The sequence below is a fragment of the Hibiscus syriacus genome, unplaced genomic scaffold, assembly GCF_006381635.1.
Source record: "Hibiscus syriacus cultivar Baekdansim isolate YM2019G1 unplaced genomic scaffold, ASM638163v2 tig00111841_pilon, whole genome shotgun sequence".
NCBI classification, from domain to species: domain Eukaryota; kingdom Viridiplantae; phylum Streptophyta; class Magnoliopsida; order Malvales; family Malvaceae; genus Hibiscus; species Hibiscus syriacus.
The window spans coordinates 1,650,710-1,668,134 of record NW_024063196.1 but is presented as its reverse complement, the minus strand read 5'-3'; the positions used below and the strand labels follow the sequence as shown (position 1 = coordinate 1,668,134).

Genomic DNA, 17,425 nt, shown 5'->3' with positions numbered 1-17,425 from the left:
TAAATATATTTTTTGATATAATTTGGTAATTGCAATAATTTTCCCGTTTAAAATTATATATAAACATATTTGAACTAAGATTAGATTCTATCATATATATATATATATATTATCTCTTTTATATATATAATTTTATTTCAACTTATATTATATTCTATTAGATAAATATATATTTTAAAATAAAATATCCTCACATAAATTATAAAAGGTAAACTACAAGTTTAGTATTTCAAATTATTATTTTTATTCCGTTATGATGATTGATTATTTTTTATTCTCAAAATCATAACTAATATTTTAGCTTCGTGGTAATTTGTTGGCTGGATGCTTGAAGCTTTCAGGTGGGGTGGGACATGTATGGAACCGATTTGAGCTTTGGGGGGGGGTAGCCAAATCCAAATCAGTGTGCTTTTACACCACTTATTCCTCCGGCTAAGTGCGAGGATATCCATGGGTTGGAGCATTATGGTATCCAACTCTCTGCTTTGGGAACAACAGATGAAAATCAGATTAGTGGCGTTTGTTGTTCTAGGAAAAACTCTCTGCAATTATTTTTTTATGCATTATAATGCTTCAGACTTGGTGTGTGTGTCCAGCTGGGCTCGTGCCTTTATAATTTTTCTCTTTTCAAGCTTAACATGCTGGAAAAGAAAAAGGGAAGGGAATAAAGCTTTTCCTAAACACATCTAAAACTCAAATCAGAGCTTGTTGTAAAAAGAGAGAAATCCTTTATTTGGAGGGTTAGTTTTAAAAACAAATTGGGAATGGCATCCCCTTTTTCCTTTAAGCTTTTCTGTCTTCCTAAATTCCATCCCCCATGCTGTCTATTTATAACAATACCAACACTTGTTTCCAAGTCCTAAGATAGTATAAGCTGTAGAGGTGGCTTCAATGGAGGTATTCTTCCATCTTTCTCATCTTCTTATTTTTCTTGTCATTGTGAATATTTCTGTGGATATTCACTCACACACACGCATATGTAAATATTTCTGTTTTTTTTTTCATTTGAACACGAAATCTAGGATTTTGTGGATCTTGTCTCTTTATTCATTCATCTATAGCACACAAGATGCATAGGGGGAATCAGTCTTAATCAAACAAGGAAAGAAATAAACTAAATTAAATCAATAATAAATTTCTTCATTTCTTCCTTGTTACCTCAAAATTACTACTGATTGGTTGGTTATTTATGCCAACCTATCTCATTAAATGTGGTTTTTTTCCTATCTTGAATTTAAGATCATGATCCCAACTACAAGTTTTCCTTTTTCATATTTAAAAATAATCCCATATATATATATATCATTTAATAAATAAAAAATATTTACTCAAAGGTCAAAAAGAATATGAGAGCTTGTTTATTATATTTATTATTTATTTCCATAGGTGTATTTATAGTAACATCCCTCTAAATTGACGTCATTTGTAAAGAATTAGACATAAATTAAGATTGTAAAGTTATTATGATGTGATGATCATTCTTGGGAATGGTGCTCATGTTGTCAATTCTCATTCCGTATGAAAAAGGCGGTACTTTGATTCTTGTTTTCATGAGACCAACGCGGCTGAAGGACTGCCAAAACGCGGTTCACTCTTTCTTTTAACTGTTCATTATCGTCTCAAGTCTTATTGTGTCGAATTTCAAAGCGTTTCTTTTCTTTTCTCTTTTTGTTTTCCTCAAGTTACACACACACACAAACACACACACACAGAGAGAGAGAGAGAGAGAGAGAGAAGGTAAGGGACAAAGTGAGCTTTTCTTTTAATTGATATGCAGAAAATGGGCTATTGCCCTTGTATTGGTTGGGCCAAAGGCAAGAAACTGAAGAGTGATGATGACACGAAAGAACATAGCAGAAAATGCAAGCCTCAATCGTCTTCTGGTCTGTTTTCTTTCATGCAATTTCTTCTTTTTCCGATATGTATGCCTCACTCTTCTTGTTCTTCATTCCATTTGCTTTGTTTGAATCAGTTTTTGTCAGGCTTTTCCATGGAATACAAGTTCGTTTCACACTTGATTTGTTGAACATAAGGGTTTAAGATTTTAAGGTTTAGTTGTGATAAAGTTTTGGGGTTTGAAAGATGGATGTTGTTTACTTACACTAAATATTTCTTTTAAAACCGATTCGAGATGTTTGATGAAAACTGGTTAATAAGATTCTTTGGATCCATACTATGTTTCCTAAACAAATGTTTCAGTTTCAAAGATTTTATGAAATTTGATGTTAGTCATAGTGGAAAGATATGGCTTAACAAAAACAGGGGCTGGTTCAGTAGGATCAAAGAGCATCGCAGCTTAAGAAGGGAGTCATCTGGTGCAACTGATGAGCCTAACGAGGGCAACAGGGCTCACACTTTCAACTATCAACAACTAGCAAGTGCAACAAGAAATTTCAGCAAAGAATCCTTGATAGGGCAAGGTGGATTTGGGGCTGTTTACAAGGGGCAATTAGAAAGTACTGGTCAGGTACATTCTTCTTTGGCTGCAACATTTCCCCCCATTTTTTCCTTTTTAATCGCATGCACTATGGTTATTAGCAGGTTGTAGCTGTTAAGCAACTTGATAAGACAGGGCTCCAAGGGGAGAAGGAATTCCTTGTGGAAGTTCTCATGCTTTCTCTTTTGCGTCACCAGAATCTTGTCAGTTTGATTGGCTATTGTGCCGAAGGGATCAACGCCTCCTCGTATATGAATACATGCAGCAGGGATCCTTGGAAGATCACCTCCATTGTAATATCTTCACATCCCTCTTGTTTCAGTACCCCTTCTATTTCCTACAAATGACACCCTTGTTTCTGCATCTTTTGAGAAATTTAAATTGATGAACAATGGCTTTTGTTGTTGCAGATCTTACACCTGATCAAAAACCACTGGATTGGAACACGAGAATGACAATTGCTGCTGGTGCAGCGAAAGGCCTGGAATACCTTCACACTGAAGCTAACCCCCCTGTTATATATAGAGACCTAAAATCATCCAACATACTTTTAGGTGAAGGATTCAAACCCAAACTCTCTGATTTTGGACTTGCAAAATTTGGTCCAAGTGGGGATAAATCATATGTTTCCACCAGGATCATGGGAACCCATGGTTATTGTGCCCCAGAGTACCTCACCAGTGGAAAACTGACCATGAAGTCTGACATCTTTAGTTTCGGGGTAGTCCTATTGGAGCTGATTACCGGACGTAAAGCTCACGATGACAGCCGTGCTCGTGAAGAACGATTACTTGTTGATTGGGTAATACTTTGATCATCCAAAAACTGTTCTACTCACTAGACATGATATAGAAGAAGCCATTAGATTGATTTGTTTCACCTTGTGAGAATTTTGCAGGCACGACCAATGTTGAGAGATGGAACAAACATTTCGAACTTAGCGGATCCACTGCTGAGAGGTCACTTCTCCAAGTCAACGATGAAGAAGGCCGTAGAGGTGGCCTTCCTATGCATCCAAGAGAATGCAAATTGCAGACCCTCAATCAGTGAGATAGTGCTTGCTCTTGATTACTTGACTTCCCATCCATATGAAGCTGCTAAAAGGGTTAGTGTGAACGAGTCTCCCAAGGAACCAAGCGTCATGTTGGACAGGGAACGAGCTGTCGCGGAGGCCAAGATGTGGGGTGAGAGTTTGAGACATAAAAGGCTACAGACCGCAGATAAGGCATCGGACGGGTAAAGGTTTACTTTTTTCTATTGCTTTTAAACCTTTTACAAAGAAAGTTGCAAACATGGAAGATTTGTACATTTAGTTCTAAGCAGCAGTGGAGTTTCATTTGCAACATCAATTGTATTCAGTATATGTACCCTCCTGCCTCTTTTAACAAGCGATTGGCTCATAAATATTACTATAAAGATTCGATTTTGAATACTCTCTTTGAGAATATAATACGACTTTGCTTTGCTTTAAAGGGTTATCATTATGTTGATATTCATTAACTTTGTCTATAGATTGTACATGTTGATATTCATTAACTTAGTCTATTGATTCGATTTCAGCAAGTAATAGCTGAAATCAGAAATGATTTTTTTAGATTCAATTTTTAAATTTTGTTAAAGAATGGAGTTTGCTGATAAAGAAAATAATGGCGAAGTTATGAAATTATTTGTTGGGTAAAGAAATTTAATCACAAGAAACAAAATAAAGAACAAAAAAGAAAACCGGCTACTGTCCGCTTTCCTCCACTTTGTTTGAAAAAGGATCATGCCTAGTCGCCGATCCCTCTACACTCGCTATTACTTTGTTAACTCGCTCTGCCTTGACTCTATACGACCATGACTTTCCATTTCTCTGCTTAAAACCTCCATCTTTTTTCTTCCCAATTTTTTTATTGTTATTCTGAGTGAAAAGAGCGAGTAAAAGGGAGAGATGTATGTGGTGCCACCTCCCCAGAGATCGGATCTGGGTTCAATCGGCGGCGGGTCGGGTGATTTACGGGTTTACCAATCTTGGAAAGGCAGCAATGTAAACTTTTTCCCGTATTTTCTCCTTTTTTTAGCCTTAAAAATCCTTCATTCCCCTCTCTCTGTCTCTGTCTATCCTATTTTTATAGTAATTTTCACTACCAAGTAAATAATTAAAAAGACGAAATTTTTGTACCTGATTTTTGCAAGGCATTAAACTTATGATCTCTTGTTCATTGTTTGCAGATATTTTTATTTCAAGGGAGGTTTATATTTGGGCCAGATGTAAGATCATTAGGGCTGACTATTTTGCTTATCGTAGTTCCACTCTCCATTTTCTGTGTGTTGCTGGGAAATTGATGGATGACTTTTCTAATCATTTGGGTAATTCAATTATCATTGTTGATGTTGTCTTTGTAAACACTCATTTTTGTTCTATAAAAGTGCCAGATAATGTGGATGAGAAAGTTTATTTCTTAAAATGATGTACTCAGCCGATTAATTATTCATCTAAGGTGTTTTCTACAGTATTACTTGGCTGCATGGGATATCTTGGCGTCAAGAGAAACTTTTCGCATGCAAACCACCCTTTGAAAATCGGTTGGAAATCTTGACGTCTTAGGGTGAATTCCTTGGAAATCCCGACGTCTTTAGGATTTAATGCAGAAAAAAATTGGCGCTTTTACACAAATTAATTACTTGCTATATTCGTAAAAATTCTTGAAACGGTACCTAACAAGTAATTAATTTCTGTTAGGGTGATATTTATGTAAAAACGCCAACTTTTTTTCTTTCATTAAAATATTTTACAGAAAGGCACGACACATGCACCACATATGATTTTGAAAAATATATTAGTTATAAAACTTTTATAAAATTATTTATATTTAAATTATTTACCCTTAAAGTTTTACTAGATTATACTATACATATAAGATTTTAAAGAGTCAAAAACGCATCATAAAGTGTCAAGCGGTGTTGAAATTGGAAATACTTGTACTGTGTAATACCTCATGTATTAGAAAAGAAATAATATAGGTATATATACAATTTAAACTAACTAACTAACTATCAATCAGTTACAATTAAAACAGAAAAATAACTAACTTAAACTTCTAACACTCCCCTTAAGTTGGTGGGTAGAAGATATCTTTTACCCCAAACTTGGATACAAGATATTCATGTTGTTGTACACCAAGAGCTTTAGTAAATATATCTGTTAAATGTTCTGAAGAAGATACAAACTCTGTCTAGATAAGCCCTTCTTGTATTTCTCCCTTACAAAATGGCAGTCAATTTCTATATGCTTTGTGCGCTCATGATAAACTAGATTTGCTGCAATCTGAAGAGCAACCTTGTTGTCACAATACAGTTTGTTCGGATGCTTTCTTGCTAACCCAAGCTCATTGGCTAAACCATTTAACCAAGTTAACTCTGCTGATGTAATAGCGATGCTTCTATATTATGCTTCAGCAGATGATCTAGCTATGGCATTTTGCTTCTTAGATTTCCATGAAATCAGTGAATTTCAAAACTTAACACAAAATCCAGAAACAGATCTTCTTGTGATAGGACATGCAGCCCCGTCTGAGTCATAATATGCCTTAAGTTCACTACTGCTATTTGAATCCATCAATATCCCTTGACCAGGATTCCTTTTAATGTACCTCACTATCCTCAAGGCAGAATGTAAGTGAGATTCCTTTGGTTGTTGCATAAATTGACTCAAGTAATGCACAACAAAGGTTATGTCTGGTCTGGTATGTTGAGGTAAATGAGTCTTCCAATGAGCCTCTGATAAACACTCTTGTCGGCTAATAACTCATTAACTTCATTACTCCCTTTTGTGCATAACTTGTCATACTTTGATGTAGTAAGTCTGACATTCTGTTCAAGGGGCATTTTTGTTGGTTTTGAGCCACTTACTCCTGTTTCCTCAATCAACTCAAGTGCATACTTGCGCCGATTAACTAAAATTCCTTCTTTTGATCTCATAATCTCAAGAACTAAAAAATATTCAATTCACCAAGATCTTTCATCTTGAACTTTTTGTTCAAAAGATTCTTCAAATCATCAATCAAACTATTGTCATTGCTAGTGATCAACAAGTCATCAACATAAATCAACAAAACTACAATCTTCTTGTCATTCCTCAATGTGAACAAAGAATAATCAAACTTACTTTGTTCGTAACCAGCCCCTAAAAAGCCTCAGTTAACTTCAAATTCCACTGCCTAGATGCTTGTTTCAAACCATAAAGGGATTTTTGCAGTCTACGTACCATATTCTCCCCCTGACTGTAAAAACCAGGAGGAAGTTCCATATACACTTCCTTAGACAAATCTCCTTGTAAAAAAGTATTATACACATCAAGCTGAAACATAGGCCAATCAAAGACAGAAGCAATGTCAAGAGAAAATGAACATTGACCATTTTGACCACTAGTGAGAAGGTATCCACATAATCTACACCCTCTTTTTGATAAGGTATCCAGCAACATTGTATTTAATCCTATAGACCCATTTGCAACCAATAAGAGCTTTTCTAGAAGGCAAAGATACAACTGACCAGGTTTTATTTGTTTCAAGGGCAAGAATTTCATCTTTCATAGCATGTACCCATTCTGGATGTTGAATTGCCTCATGATAGGATATAGGTTCAACATAGTGTGAAATAGAAGAAACAAAAGATTGTGTACCAAAAGGAAGATGCTTATATGAAATAAAATCTGAAATGGGATAAGTGGAAGTGGAAACATAATTACAAATAAAATTAGTCAAACATTGAGGTGTTTAGGAACCCTAGTAGATTTCCTAACCAAGACCAAAGCTACTGGACCTATAGGAGTTTCTAGTTGCTGTGATGATTGCCTAGAACCAGTACTGGAAGGAGAATCAGATGAAACAATAGGAACAAGTTGTTGTCCAAAAGAAAGGTTAAAAATTCAGAATCAAGAACAAAAGGAATAGAAGAAAAGAAAGAATCAGTCTGAACAGAAAAGTGAAAGGGAAATACCTGTTCATGAAAAATAACATCTCTATTGACAAAATATTTCTTAGAGGTAAGATCAAACAAGAGATAGACTTTTTAAGTGTTAGAGTATCCCATGAAAACAGAAGGTAGAGCTCTAGGAGCAAACTTATCAGTTTGTTTAGGAATAGTAGCATAACATAAACAACAAAAAACTTTTAGAATAGACATATCAGGAGGCTTGTGATAAAGAATTTCATAAGGTGTTTTGCATTACAAAACAAAGAAGGAAGTCGGTTTATAAGGAAACAAGTTGTCAGTACACATTCACCCCAGAATTTAATAGGCACTTTTGAATGAAAACGTAAAGCCTTAGCCATTCTAAAAGATGTCTATGTTTTCTTTCTGCAACTCCATTTTGATGTGGGGTTTGAACACAAGAACTTTGATGCAAAGTACCAAGAGAAGAGAAAAATGAGAACAATAAGAATTGAAAAATTATGTACCATTGGCACTTCTAACTATTTTATTGACAAAAGCAAATTGAGTGGAGGTAAATGAGAGAAATTGTTTGAGAAACAAAACAACATCATTTTTAAGCCTTAAGAGATAAACCCAAGTCATTCTAGTGCAATCATCAACAATAGTCAAGAAATACCTATGACCACTATGAGTAGATATCCTATAAGGACCCTATAAATCTATATGAATTAATTCAAAAGGTTTTGAGGACCTAGTGGTACTGAGAGGAAATGGTAATCTGGTCTGTTTTGCCAAAGGGCATACATTGCAAGTATGAATAGACTTTATATCAAATTTATCAGAAACATAAGAGGACAATTTTTTTCGTAGCAGAAGCAAAAGCATGCCAAAAACTAGTTTTATTAAAATCATAAACAGTAGATACATAATGAACACAAGAATTAACCCCATAACCAATCAAAGAATTAGAAAGCAAACATAGCTCCTTTAGTAGACTCAAAAATATAAAGGCCATTAAGCCTTCTACAAATCCCCTTGATCATACCACTATAAGGATCCTACAAGATACAAATGTCAGGATGAAAGGAAATGATGCAGGCATGATCTTTGACAAGCCGAGAAAAAGAAAGTAAATTATGAGCAAAACTGGGAACAAACAAAACATTAGACAAAACCAGATCATAGGTTAACCTATGAGACCCTATATGAGACACAAGTTCAGTTTGACCATTTGGAAGATGAACATAGTGATGGGCAGAACATGAAACAGGAAATTGCAAACTCTTGAAATCAGACAAAATATGATCAGTTGCACCAGTATCAACTATCCAACGAACGCAAGCATTACTGAAAGCAGGTAAATTACAAGCAACAATACCTGCAAGATTTATACTAGAATCTACGGTTGAGTTTGTTCAACAGATGCAAGATCTGATTGTATTGCTTAGAGGTAAATGTAGGAACAACTGAGACATGAGAGGAAATCGTCAAATTATTCTCAGTCTCTCCATCCATAGTGTGTACAGAATTGGCTGTCATAGTAACCGGAGAAGCCTTCTTTCTGTTGAACTTGAAGTCTGGTGGAAAACAAATAAGACGATAACACCGATCACGGTTGTGTCCCTTGACCTTGCAGTACTCGCAGGTTCCATTGAACCAGCTTCGTTCACTCCCTTTGGAGGCGGCCGTGAACATGACAGAAGCTTCAAGAGGTGTAGCAGACAACTGGATTCGGTGCAGTTCTTCCTGAGTTATCATGGAGTACGCCTGATTGACGGTAGGGAGGGGCTTCATGATAAGGATCTGACTCTGAATTGCAGAGTAGGTCTCATTGAGGTCCATTAGAAACTAAAAAGACGCTGTTGAGCCATATGCGCCGAATTTTATTATGCAGCGTCACAATCGCAAGAAGTGAAGGGGACAAGAGCAGTGTACTCATCCCATAGAAGCTTGAGACAGTGAAGTAAACGGAGACAGACGAGTCACCTTGAACGAGAGTAATAATCGATTGTTGTAAGTAAAAAACTCTGGAACCATCAATTTTGTCAAAACGCTCCTTAAGATCCTTCCAAACAGATTCTACGGTCGAGGAAAAAATGATGCCAGCAGATAGATCGTAGCTGACAGAATTCAGGATCCATGAGAGTACAAGAGCGTTGCAACGCTCCCATTAGACTGCATCAAACCTTCATAATCGTCTCGTCAACAGCTTCCATCGACAAAACCAAGCTTTTTTTTGCCAGAAGCGCGATGTGTATGGAACGGCTCCAGAGACTATAGTTTTCAATGCCAGTGAGTTGAAGGGACATCAGTTGAACACCAGGTGTATCAGACGGATGCAAGAAGAGAGGGTGATTTGGATCAACTGTGAGCGCCATGAACCCTAAGAGAAATCAATTTAGGGGAAAAAACAAAATGAAAGGGCTGTTGGAAATGAAATGAATCTGTTGCAGATGGGAGACGGGCTAGAATAGTTAGTGATAAATGGGCCAAACAGAGAACCCAAGAAGAAATGGCCTGGAGACTGATACCATGTTGAAATTGGAAATACTTGTACTATGTAATACCTCATGTATTAGAAAAGAAATAATATAGGTATATATACAATTTAGTTAACTAACTAACTATCAATCAGTTACAATTAAAACAGAAAAATAACTAACTTAAACTTCTAACAAGTGGTAATGGTAGACATAATTGTATTGTGTAATTTCATGTAAAAACCAAAATTTTCGAGTTATAAAATAATTTGTAAAAACATATTTAAAGATTAAAAAAATTGGTGTTTTTACACAAATATCACCCTAACATAAATTAATTACTTGTTAGGCATCGTTTCAAATTTTTTTTACAGATCTAACAAGTAATTAATTTGTGATATTTTTGTGCATTAAAATCCTAAAGACGCTGAGATTTCCAACTGATTTTCAAAGGGTAAGACACCGAGATATCCTGGGGTCTTTGGCATTACACTGTAGAAAACACCCTAGATAAGGAATTAATCGGCTGAGTATATCATTTTGGGAAATAAACTTTCATATCCATATTATATGGGCACTTTTTCCATTTTTGTTCGGGTGTATTATTATTGTTAATTATTATTATTATCATTATTATTTATCTATTTACATTTTTTGTGTAGGCCCCAACTTGAAGCCCAACCCAGTTACAAAAATCAGAACCCAGATACATGACCCAACTCAACCCAGACCCAATTACACCCGGTTAACCCAAAGCCCAGATTCGACCCGACCCAATTACATTAGGACCCTAAACTCACTAGGGTTACATCCCTAAGCCATGCACTATACCATCAGGGACCGTTCGATCTATACCCTATCCGACGATCCAGATCAAGAATCCATCTGGGGTTTTCCAAACCCACAGCAGTCGCATGATCCATACTATAAGATTTGATGAGAATGGATGGCCCGGATAAGATGATAGGAACCCTAGGGTTTCATAATAACCCTAGGGAGCTGTATCGTCGTCGCCTGCTTCTGACACGCCATTTCAATATACAATGACCTGGAAACGACATCAACAATAAAAAAGAAGACAAATCAATCTAAGAAAATCCATAAAAGAGAGAAAAAAAAGCTAAATAAAAAGGATGATCCTAAGGGGAAACAAGGTTGTCAAACCAAATAGGACAATGATATCCTATATTTTCAGTGGCAGTGGATTTCACCAAGAAAGAGATATAAAATAAAAGGAGAGAATATACTAGAAAAGAGACCAGATTACCAAGAGAAACAACAGAGCCTAGAAAAACTAGAGAGAAAAAAAGCAGAGAACTACAACTAAAAAATGAGAAAGAATAGAAAACCGAAACTCACCTTAGATCTATGGTCGTGGCCTCCTCGGGGTTTGAAGAAACCATCACCGAAGGTAAAAAACCTTCTATTTTCTTAGATTTGGGGTTGTGAAGAGGGGTTTGTTTTGGGTAGTAATGGGTCTATTTTAAAGGATAAAAGAGAGAGGGGAAGACCAAGAGTTGGTTTTGGGTTGGTTTTCCACGCCATCGCCGCTGACTACGGCGGTCGTGGCTTCATTTTTTCTCCACGACGGAGGGAGAAAGGCATAGGAGAGAGAGAAGTGAAAGCATTTTGCTCTCTGATTCGTAAAGAGAGGAGGAAATAAGAAAATGAGGGGACTTACCGAGCTTAGGCCTTTCGTTTGACCTTATATACAAGGTCCCAAACGACACCATTTAGGGAGGGGTCGGGTTGCAATTTTAGCGTATGGATAAATTTCATTTTGGGGCCTCTGGGTTTTGTAACTTTCTGTTATAATCACCTGTTGTAATTTAATTGTTTTATATTTCATGCCCCGAATTTGAAAACTTGTATATTGGTCACTTTGTTGTTATTGTGTATATTTTTGTTAATATTAGACATTATCCTTTGTATTTATAAAACTTGTGTTTTGATCATTGTTATGTATTTTAGGTTAAATGTTGAATATGACCTATATGTTTTACTTTTATTATCTTTTAGTCTTTTCTTTACTGTACAAAAATGATAATATACACATTTAGTCCATAAGATTTGCCTGATGTTTTTTTAATCACTGTTTAGATTTAGATTGGTCTATCTGCTTGTTTAGACCCTGATGTTTTGTTTAGACCCTTTTCTAATTATACATATTTATTATTTTGATCCTTGTGATATGTTTATTTTTTTATTTTGTTTTTTATGAATTATTATTATGTCATTTATATTTATATATATATAATTTAATAGGTACTTTATTATTATAGTAAATTTTAATTAATTTATGATGATGTTGTTGAATTTAGTTATGTTTTAATTCGTTAAATATTCAAAGTTTCCCCAATATATATATGTGTGTACTCGAAATTAGTTTCAAGATCATTATTTGTAGAATGGGCATGGAAAGTATCATTTGATCGAAGTGGTACAATCCAATACGACGTTCTATTGAAATATGAATTTAAAAAACAATTACTTTTACATGAATTTATTTTTATTTTATCTTATTTTATTTATTTTAATTCTTTATTATTATCCTATTTTCATAATGTTGAATGCTTTCATTTTATTTTTATTTTGTTATATTTAAATGTACTATTAATGATGTATGTTCAATACAAATGAATCCTGATTTGTTCTATGCTAATCTTTGATATTATTTTTTAAGTAATTCGAAGACAGAATATTCTTTACGGATAAGAAATAAAAGAGATAAATTTCTTAATGGAGGATTGCAAACCTCGAGATTTCTTATCAAGTTAAAGATTTTCTTTAATTTATTAATTCAGAATAATTTAATTAATATTCAATAAATAGATCATAATTTTACTTTTGATTCGAATTTTAAGTTCCATCATTACGACGGTATATAAGCGACTAAGTACCGATTTTTTGGCACTGTGAGGGTGTTTATCCTTCCCCACACGTAATCGACTTCCGAACCTTAAAAAATGGATTTTTGGCTAACATAGACCAAGTTTTGTCTTAAAAAATGATTTTTTTAAATTGCTTTAAAAGTCGTTTTTAGGTATTCGATCTACCTAACTCAAAGATCGATGGCGACTCCATTTCAAAATTTTCAAATTAAATCAAAATCGTCAATTTTTAAACAAATTCATAATTATTTTTAAACTTAATTGTTTTAAAAAAATGGTTATGACAGCTTGACGACTCCACTAGGGACTTAGAGAGTCAGGTTGTCGGCCTTATATATTGTCGTTATGATGGAAATTTATAGGTTGAGTATCCAGTTAAGTTATGATCTATTTATTGAATTTTTTCTAATTTCTTTATTTTTTATATACTAACATTTTAATTGTTTTTGTTTTTTTTTTCAGCTCTATCAAAATTCTGATTGAGTTTTTGTTCTTTTCTATTTTTGAGTCAAAGGTTTGTACGTTTCTCCTCACACACATCATGAGCATTTGCATAACATAAGCTCTAGACCCAAGGTTTGTCTCAATTAAGTGGGGTGAACGCTTTACTCTCGTAAGAATTTATTCTTCGTATGAGTTTTAGCAAGTAACCTCTGGGATACACATGCCTTATATCTTCGTAGGGATTTATTCCTCGTATGGGTATAAGGAAATGGATCCCCTCGAATTGAACTCAATCCGTTTACACCTGTAACGGGTTAGGATTGAGGGTTTGGTAGCCCAAGGGGCACCGACATCAAGGATAATTCGAGTACCTCTTCCATTAGAACCGAAACCATGCATATAGAGAACCTTAGAACTGTCACCCTAGGTAGAGTCATGTTGAACCTCTTTCTGTCAGTAAGTGCCCTAAAATAGGAACTGCATTGGAACTGCCTCGAAAACGTACACCAAACAAACTTTCTCTGTTGAGTCTTGGGGAATCTACGCCAACTTGGTTACTGAAGTGCCTTGGTACTGACTAGGATATATCCGAATTATTCACGCAATAAGACGATCGTCATCTGCTAAAGTAACTCGGTTGTCCTGATTGTTTCCCTAGTATCAAACAAGGCTAGTTTTATGTTATCCTGACTGTTATTGTTTCTAGTTGTATTGCATTTATTACTATTCTCACTTGTAGTTTTATTTGAAGGCATTCTAGTGTTATTGGGCCCCTTAAGTCTAAACTTTTAATCATGTGGATTCTTTATCCAAAACTGCACGCTGGTACCGATACTGAGCCCTTCGGTATCTGTACTGACCCTTGAGTATCAATACTCACCCTTAGGTATCGATAATGAAATGGCTGTCATAATCTGAAATAGAAGGATATTATCGATACTCTTGGACCGAGTATCGATACTTCTAAACCAGGGTATCGATATATCCTAAGTATCGATACCAAATTTTGCTTCGATGTTTTGGAAAATGACTCAGTATCGATACCCCTACAAGGAATATCGATACTCTACCCTTAGTATCAGTACTCCCATGAGTATTGATACCAAAATCGGTTACTGCAATTTTCTAAGTGAGCTCGGTATCGGTACTCCTCCTATGAGTATCGATACCCAACCAGCAGTATCGATACTTGATGAATGGGTATCGATACTTCTAGCCTAAAACTTCCTTATTTTAAACCATCTAACAAACAATATCAATATTGTTTTTCCATTACCAATACTCAAACCCAGAAATGCTTGTTTGGGCACAACAATGACTCCCTATTTGACCCCAGAAGTCTTACCGAGTTTCCAAATGTTATTGAAGTTTTATGTATATTAAGAGGGGTCATAATAGGTCTATAAACATGCTGAAAACATCAAATGTTGAAATCTATCATGAATGTTCTTTTATGTTTATTATCTCATACAAGCTACCAAACTCACTTATTGATATACATATGGTAGAGTCGAGTTACAAGTGTGTTACCTAGACTACTAAGCTACTAGAAATGCTCAAAGCTCAACTAAGGGTAAAATTTTCCTTTCTTTTGTTCTTGGAGCTTTCTCCAGTTATCTCACCAAACAAAAGATCAAAGAAGATATTATTAACTTGTTTAGGAGCTTAGGAAGAGATTAAGAACAACTCCTAAGACTTAAATCTCCAAAAAATGGGTTGGAATACTTGGGTTTTTTTAAACCCTGACTAAACCCAAAAATAGTCTCCATAACCCAAATTTGTGTTTGATTGCTTAAAATAAAGATCTAGAAGAGATGATTTTATTCCTTTCCTTATCTAAACCGAACTAGAATCGTAAGCCAACAAGGTTTCACATTTGTTCAAGCTCTAGGGAGAAGGGATGAAGTTTGAAAAAAGAAGAAAAAGACGAGCGGGAAAAAAGAGTCTGTCGTGTGACTCGTGGATATTAAAAGGTTTTAACCTTTCATAACAAAAATGGCTAAACTACTTACTTGGTCCTTCAAGTTTGGGTTTCAATTTAAAAGTCTCCTTTTCAACTCATGCTGGGCTCAACCCAAGCCCAAATCCACTCAAACTTGGGTCAATATTTCATACAAGCCAAGGAATTTGTCCAAGGTCCTCTTGGATTACCTTGGATTAGCTCGAAACTCCTAACCAAGGGCGGATGCACTAAGCCCCCTAGGGGGTCAAGTGCATCCTCATTATTTAGGAAAAAATTGAAATTTAGTATAATACGTTAAAGAAAAATAGAAGAATTTTTTTTTGCACCTTCATTATTTTTAAGAAAAGAATTTTTTTTTACATCTCTAATTATAAATTTCTGGATCCGTCACTGCTCTTAACCCGAGATTTAGGGCATTGCAGAAGGTACAATTTACGGGAAGATCTGAATGATGTACAACATTTGTCCACTCCTTGATCGAAGGAATGCCATAAAATGCATTGACACAAGATTTACTACAGTAGACATTTACGCGTGTTGCTTTGTTATTGGCATGGATTAGAGATGTGGATTACGATCATTGTGAAATTTATCCTCTTATTATTTAAGGGGAAAATTAGGACAAAATCCCTAATTCTGTTTTTTTTAAACCTTGCATCCCCCTTTTCTTTGAAGTTTCTTCTTTGTTGTTCCTAATAATATGAAGGGAATTGCAATGGGAGTTAAAATATACAGAAGAGAGTGGATGCGAACCAGTCGCTTATGGTGGTGGACAACTCAGTTGAATGTAAAACCGGCTAGAATGAGATAAAAGAATTGGTGTCGTGTCATGGTTCGCAATGAACGAATTACGAGTATGAGTTCAGGATCTCCATGAGAAGAGAACTCACTGTCCGAGCAACTGTAATGATAAAGGTCAAGGATGCTTCTCTATTCGTGTTGAAACTTGGATTCCATCTCTCAGCAATACAAATCATTAAAGAGGTCTAATACACGTTATTGTTCCTAGTGATGAGCATTGATTATAAATTAATCCGTGAACATGTACTCGAGACATAGTTATAATATTATTCAATTGATATCCTACACATGACACGGAATTTTAATATTAAACGCTTACTTTATTCTACCATCACATGATACTAATGTATAAAAACAAATAAAAAAAGACAAGAAAGAACACGTTCAATATTCCACTTTCATAATCATACAACCATATACTTGGGAAAAAAACAATCAATGAGTTATTCACCGAACCCTAAACCTTTTGAAAACTAAAATAAACCAATTACAAAAAATGGTCATACTTTTAAATTTTAAACCCTCGTTCTCAAAAGATATAATATCAAAAAGTATCTCCAACGTTCGATTAAATATTTAATTTAGTTCATATTCTTTTTCTTAGTGTGTTTTGGTCCCAACATTTCATTCTGAAACAAAAAGATTTCTCCTTCGATGGAAATCGTTAGTCGACAAATGTTCAAAGTTCAAAATAGGAGTCTTTCACCCTAAAATAAAATGTTAGGACTAAAATACTCTAAAAAGAATAAGGATAAATACGACTATTTAATTAAACATCGAAATTTTTATCTTAAAGTAAAATATTAAAAAGAATAAGGCATGTGATTGAAAGGGAAAATAGCGTGAGAATGGTGAGGAAAAATAGAGTGGAAATTCAAAAACCAATGATTAAAATATAAGGAAAACGTAATATTAGTGATTAATTTAGAAACTAGGTAACACAAAACAAAAATAATAATAAATGAGTGATTAAATAAGTATTTTATCCTAAAATTAGAAATAAAAAGGGAAAATGTGAAAATGGTTGGTCAAACAAGGAGACGGTGGTCCAAATAAAGGGCAGCCATAGAATAGAAAATAAAGAGAGCAGTCAAGTCCACGTCGACTTCAACTCCCACATTTGTTATTTACTTTTAAAATAAAAACAAAAATCCCATGGCCACGGCCAACAGATCCTGGCCATCCATCCATTTGCAGAGCCAAATCAAGTCAAGGGGTTCCCTTCCGACCTATAAATAATCAAGACCTGAAGAAAGCTTCTTTGATGTTGAGGATAGGCAGAGGCTGAAGGAGGCGGCGGTTTTTCGCTGTTCGTTTTGCTTTCATTGTTGGCACTTCCTTCAAACTCTGACCCATTTTCTCTCAAAGGACCGCCTTTTCATTGAACTTTATAAACCTTTTGATTTTAGAGGGGTTTGTATGTATTTTTATTTCTCCGAGCTCTTCCTTGATGCTTCATTATTGATTCTTGTTTTCTAATCAGATCTCTGGG

The 17,425-nt window shown here is 35.0% G+C and overlaps 1 pseudogene; it reads left to right on the top strand.

Moving 5' to 3' along the window:
* Positions 1–1,780: 1,780 nt before the first annotated feature.
* LOC120172064 lies at positions 1,781–3,692 on the top strand (annotated as a pseudogene).
* Positions 3,693–17,425: the final 13,733 nt, after the last annotated feature.